Source organism: Brienomyrus brachyistius, unplaced genomic scaffold (genome assembly GCF_023856365.1).
Source record: "Brienomyrus brachyistius isolate T26 unplaced genomic scaffold, BBRACH_0.4 scaffold76, whole genome shotgun sequence".
Classification (NCBI taxonomy): domain Eukaryota; kingdom Metazoa; phylum Chordata; class Actinopteri; order Osteoglossiformes; family Mormyridae; genus Brienomyrus; species Brienomyrus brachyistius.
The window spans coordinates 808,865-815,584 of NW_026042351.1; the positions used below are offsets into that span (position 1 = coordinate 808,865).

A 6,720-nucleotide genomic window follows, 5' to 3' on the forward strand; every position below is an offset into this window, starting at 1 on the left:
CGGCTGCCGGCAGAGCCTGCGGGCTCGCCGCCACGGCCCCCTGGGGCTCCTGCACTGTGGCTGCCGGATGGCCTCCCTCCGGAGCTCTCCTCTGCCCTTTTCTGGGTGAGGGATGCTATTCTCCCTGCGGCGGTCCTCCGGGGGCTCCCATGCCCTGGGGGGCCTTTGGATGTCTGGGGTCTGGGCCTCCTCCGTGTCTGCTTCGTGTCCTTGGGGATGGGGCTGTGGCTCCCCACACACACTACTAGACATTTACATGGAGAAACCTTTTGAACACCAGCGCGCTCACACACACAGGTGTGCACACAGGGGTACAAACAGGTTCTCACAGACACACACAGGTGTACACACAGGTACTCACAGACACATACAGGTGTACACACAGGTACTCACAGACACACACAGGTGTACAAACAGGTACTCACAGACACATACAGGTGTACACACAGGTACTCACAGACACATACAGGTGTACAAACAGGTACTCACAGACGCATACAGGTGTACACACAGGTTCTCACAGACACACACAGGTGTACACACAGGTTCTCACAGACACATACAGGTGTACACACAGGTACTCACAGACACATACAGGTGTACAAACAGGTTCTCACAGACACATACAGGTGTACACACAGGTTCTCACAGACACATACAGGTGTACAAACAGGTACTCACAGACACATACAGGTGTACAAACAGGTTCTCACAGACACATACAGGTGTACACACAGGTTCTCACAGACACACACAGGTGTACACACAGGTTCTCACAGACACATACAGGTGTACACACAGGTACTCACAGACACATACAGGTGTACAAACAGGTTCTCACAGACACATACAGGTGTACACACAGGTTCTCACAGACACATACAGGTGTACAAACAGGTACTCACAGACACATACAGGTGTACAAACAGGTTCTCACAGACACATACAGGTGTACACACAGGTTCTCACAGACACACACAGGTGTACACACAGGTTCTCACAGACACACACAGGTGTACACACAGGTACTCACAGACGCATACAGGTGTACACACAGGTACTCACAGACACATACAGGTGTACAAACAGGTACTCACAGACGCATACAGGTGTACAAACAGGTACTCACAGACGCATACAGGTGTACACACAGGTTCTCACAGACACACACAGGTGTACACACAGGTACTCACAGACACATACAGGTGTACAAACAGGTACTCACAGACGCATACAGGTGTACACACAGGTACTCACAGACACATACAGGTGTACACACAGGTACTCACAGACACATACAGGTGTACAAACAGGTACTCACCGACACATACAGGTGTACAAACAGGTACTCACAGACGCATACAGGTGTACACACAGGTGTACAAACAAGTTCTCACAGACACATACAGGTGTACACACAGGTACTCACAGTCACATACAGGTGTGCACACAGGTGTACAAACAGGTTCTCACAGACACATACAGGTGTACAAACAGGTTCTCACAGACACACACTGTCTTGATCAGCTGTTGCTCTTTAACATGCTCATTGTGATTCGTACAGATGTTGGTTGTTGTTTTCTGTCATCAGCAGGCATTGAAGCAGATTATCTGTGGTTTTCTTTCTTTTTTTTCTTTTTCTCTTTTCCCTCCCTCTCTCTCTATTTCCCTTCTTCTCTGTTTTCATCCTTCTGCCCCCCTCTCTCTCCCTCTCCCTCTCTTGAGGAAATATATAAAAATGAATAAATAAACAGAAATAAAGTAGTCCTCCGCAGAGGGGGGTGGTAGAGGGAATATTAAAAAAAAAAAAAAAGAATTTAATGCTTTATTTCCAGTAGGTTGTGTATGTTTGTAACATTACAAAGTGTTTTTATAAAAATGTTTTCATAATTTGAAAACCATATCAAACACTGAAACCAGGGGTCTCCATCTCCGGTCCTGGAGAGCTACTGTCCAGTAAGTGTTTAATAATAATTGACACTTTTATTGATCCCCGTACGGAAATTGTCTTTACGCCTCCCACAACTTGCTCTTTTTTCATAGAGGAAGTTGTCTGCAAAGGGCTGCCACCTGTAGCAGCGCCCAGGGAGCTGGGGGTTAAGGGTCTTGCTCAAGGACCCACAGACTGAGGCTGGGTTTGAACCTGCGACCTTCTGAGTACAGGCACACAGGCTTAGCCCACTGAGCCACATGCCGCCCACATTTCTATCCTACCTGGCTATTTACCTGAGAACAGGTGTGACTCATCAGAAGCCGAGAAGTCACGTAACCTCGTACAGGACGACCGCTTAGAGTCTTACTCAGCTCCCAACTGTTTAATTTCTCCACCATTTAACCTCCAAATCACTATTACAACAGTTCCGAATATACTTTAACCATGTCGAAGTCACAAAGATTTTCCAATTTTTTTCCTTAACTCATTCTCACCCTGACAAGAAAAGAAAATTAAAATCAAAATAATTTAAAATCAAGAATCTCTCTTTCATAAAATTACTAAACCAAACCAAACAGGTTTTGTCAGAAATAGATTTGGCTCTGATAATTTGCAGAGTCTCTTTACTATACTACACAATGTCATTACTAAGAAGGACCCAATATTGATAGTCTCGCTTGACACGGAAAATAATTTGTTCACATAGAATGGCCTTTTCTGTTTGCCATATTGAGCAAATTTAACCTGGGATCATATTTTATTAATATTATAAAATCTCTGTATGCAGATTCTATGGCAGTTGTCAGTACAGACGGTTACTGTCTGTAATGCTGTCAGTGAGCAGGCTGCCGGCAGAGCTGCCCCTTATCTTCTGGGATCACATGTTATTAATATTATAAAATCTCTGTATGCAGATTCTATGGCAGTTGTCCATACAGACGGTTACTGTCTGTAATACTGTCAGTGAGCAGGCTGCCGGCAGGGCTGCCCCTTATCTCCTGGGATCACATGTTATTAATATTATAAAATCTCTGTATGCAGATTCTATGGCAGTTGTCCATACAGACGGTTACTGTCTGTAATACTGTCAGTGAGCAGGCTGCCGGCAGGGCTGCCCCTTATCTCCTGGGCTCTTTCTTTATTTATTGGACACCTTGCCGAATCAGATCGATGTAATCAGGACATTCAAGACTTTACCCTCACTAATGTCTCTCATTGCATTTCTGTATATGCTAATGATGTTCTTTTACATTTACGACACCCTGAAAATTCTTGAACATGCAAATTTCTCATTACATTTGGAATAATAAGAAGCCAAGGGTTAAGTATTCTGTTCTCAGCAGACCGACAAACCATGGCATTGTCTCTTTGCCAAATCTGCTGTTTTATCTCTGGTCAGCTGAGATAAAAACATGATAAGCTGGTTCATGGACAGACAAACCTCTCTATGACTCGATCTGGAGGCCTCAGCCGTAATACCAAGGTTACTTAAATCTCTTTCCTTCACTGACAATTTCAATCGCATTAGGTCAGTTTCTAACAATCCAGTTATCTATAACACACTGTTGGTTTGGAGAGACATCAAGAACCGTATAAAATTTCAAATTCTGCCTCATTATGTCTCCGATTGCTGAACCCAGATCCCCCCTCTCATGTTAGAGGTCATTGGCTGACAGGCTGGATGTCTAAGGGTCTCATTAATTTCTCACATTTGTTTGTTCAAAAACTGAAATATTTTGAAGAAATTTCCTTATCATGTGGTCTTTCAAACAGAGAATTCTTTACATTTCTACAGGTCAGACATTTCCTGGAAACTTCATTATGGGAGAATAAAATTAGCCTTCGCTGTGTGAAATAGAGGAGCAGCTATTAAACTGCACCACTCTTAAGGGAAAATGTCAGAGTTATATGCCCTACTGTCCAATAAGGTCCCTCCTTCTTGGGAAGCCTTGCGCTGTGTGTAATAGAGGAGCAGCTATTAAACTGCAGCACTCTTAAGGGAAAATGTCAGAGTTATATGCCCTACTGTCCAATAAGGTCCCTCCTTCTTGGGAAGCCTTGCGCTGTGTGAAATAGAGGAGCAGCTATTAAACTGCAGCACTCTTAAGGGAAAATGTCAGAGTTATGTGCCCTACTGTCCAATAAGGTCCCTCCTTCTTGGGAATCCTTGAAATTAGTCTAGGAACGTGACTTAGAAGAAACATTGGAGCAGGATGTACCGTCGTCTGTCTGTACTGACATTTTTCCTAAATGTATTTCTCTTGACATGCATGAACAGAATTTTAAAATCTTGCACAGTGTCTCTCTCACACCAGTTCTGCTGCAGAAAATGTCTCCTAATGTCACTAACCTCTGTCCCAAACATACTGTAAGGGGCACATGGGTAGTTTCCATGTATTCAGGTCTTCAGTTAATTTACAGAAATTCTGCACATTGTTATTCAGTCTATGACTGGAAAACAATTTAATTTGTCTCCAAAGTTTATTTACTGAATGGTCTGAATGAGACCCGAGATTCTTGATGCGACACAAAGTCCTTGCTTTACATTTAGTTTTTTCTTGTAAAATAATGATTCTGCTTTAATGTTCTTCTCTGAAAGTGCCTGCCAAGGATATGTGGCTAAATCAGCCATCAGTTCTTCATCCATTAGAGGAGTTATGATCTTAATCACAAGTCGGACAGTTTCGCTAGAATTTTGTCCTCTGCTTGTTTAGAATCTGCAGACACTAATTGTTTAAATATTTTTTTCTGTCAAGGCGACACCTGGGTGGGTTTGGTTCTTCTCTTCTTTTTTGTACTTTATTGTTCATGCAAAACAAAATTTTTAAAAAATCAGCCAAGAAGGACAGAAAGCTACTGGACAGTATCTCTGCAGGACCGGACCTGGACACCTCCGCTGTGCACATTGCATGATATATTAATGCAAACAAGAGATCTGAGGAATCACTCACTGTCACACTCCATTTAACAAAGGTGTCATTATGGAAATAATCTTAATTCATGTCTAGAGCTGACACTTTGGGATCCACAGGCAGATGCTGTAGACCCCAACTTAGCATTTTTTAAAATTCAAATTTAGACCCAGTTTTCTCAGAAAGTACAGGTTTGTGCACAGATAACCTTTTTTCCTAAAAACTTTATATACTTATAATCTTAAGATTGACATTTAATTTTCTCAGAAACTGTCTTTTTATGACTCCCTCAACTGGCTCTTCTTCAGGCCCTTGCTCAAGAACCCATAGATGGGCTGAGGCTGGATTTGAACTGGTCACCTTCTGATTACAGGTATACAGGCGTAGCCCACTGACCCACACACCCCCCTATTTTGTTTTGATTGAACAAAGCCCTATTTCTATGGCTCTTTTAGCTTCAGAAGAGGCCATAACAGTCCTTAATTACCTGAATAGTTTGATACTTTAACAGTTTCACACGGTCGACTCAGATCGGCAGCATGCGCGACCCAAATGTGTAAAAGTGAAGTTTGTGTCTCTAAAATCACACCGTGTCTTTATTTTCATTTCTGCTGGCTGGCTCTGCTGCGCCCTTTTCGGGACTGATAAGAAAGAGCTCACACTTTACCTATATACACACACACACACACGCACACAACAGAATTAACCCTTACATATATATATATATATATATATATATATATATATATATATATATATATATATATATATATATATATATATATATATATAGCGCCTTTCACAACAGAGTTGTCCCAAGGCACTTTACATAGTTAATTGTGTTGTGTGTGCGTGTGTGTGCGTGTGTGTATATATATATATATATATATAACAGAAGGTGGTGTTTTAATTTATATATATATATATATATATATATATATATATATATATATATAAATTAAAACACCACCTTCTGTTATTCAGTTGTGCTGTGGGTTGAGTTTGACTTATTGTTTACCGATTATTAAAATCAGACTTATGTACTATTTGCTTTAAACAGTTTAAATATGACTGCAAAGTATGACTACAATTAAGATCAGCACATTTCAGACTGTAGAACACAGAACAGATCCGCGGTAAAACCTTTGATTTAATAAAATGTTAAGCATAGAGTTTAACCCGGATGTTTCGGCACACTGGCATTAATCCCCAACACTTAATAAAAGAAAAACTTAATATAGCTTCAAAATATTACAGCCTACGTCCTGGTCCATGTTTACGCAGCACAGTATATTAGGCGAACTCATGGCTGAGCGTAAGTAATTAAATATTATTGATGTTAATTCGAAAACTCTTCTGATACACGTACAGTAACCTACTGTGCTGTACGGACGTATATTTAATGTTTAATTACATGGAAAATTTTTAAATCCTGCTATAAATGTAAGCTGTGTTAAACATATTAATTTTATTAATATAATCTTACCTTGAAACATAGAATATCTTTACATTATTCCAGAATCTTTATAAAATGGCGACTCTGCCTTTAAAATCCCGACACTTCATTTCACTTTCGTTTACAGGCAAGAAATGATCAGCACCGTTTCATGCAAAAAATGCACACGGACTCAGCGGAGTCATGCCCAGCTCGTACGATCCTCGTGTGTGCCACGCCCCCTGATTATGCACGCGTGCTTCCCCAATTATAACCAGCTGTACCGTGTTGTTTCGCCATGTCTTTCAGTTCACGTCTTGCCCTGCCTTTTGTCCGTTATTGATGTTAGATGTTAGTATCGTTGATCTGTCCTGCCGGTAGCCTTCTTCCCTTAATAAATCCAGTTTTCTGCCTCGTCTTTCCCTGCCTCCTGCCCACTT

At 41.4% G+C, this 6,720-nt stretch overlaps 1 protein-coding gene across 17 annotated transcripts in view; it reads right to left on the minus strand.

The window, feature by feature from the left end:
• The window catches only part of LOC125726780 (NACHT, LRR and PYD domains-containing protein 3-like), a 189,224-nt gene extending 182,761 nt beyond the window's left edge, over positions 1-6,463 (minus strand). For 5 of the 17 annotated variants that reach the window (XM_049003240.1, XM_049003250.1, XM_049003247.1 and 2 more), the window contains exon 1: positions 6,332-6,400. The gene's annotated coding sequence lies outside the window, so the exon portion shown is untranslated. Of the gene's footprint in view, positions 1-6,331 lie in introns of all 17 variants that reach the window. The other 12 variants (XM_049003242.1, XM_049003243.1, XM_049003241.1 and 9 more) reach the window with 4 other exon arrangements.
• Between the last annotated feature and the right edge of the window lie 257 nt (positions 6,464-6,720).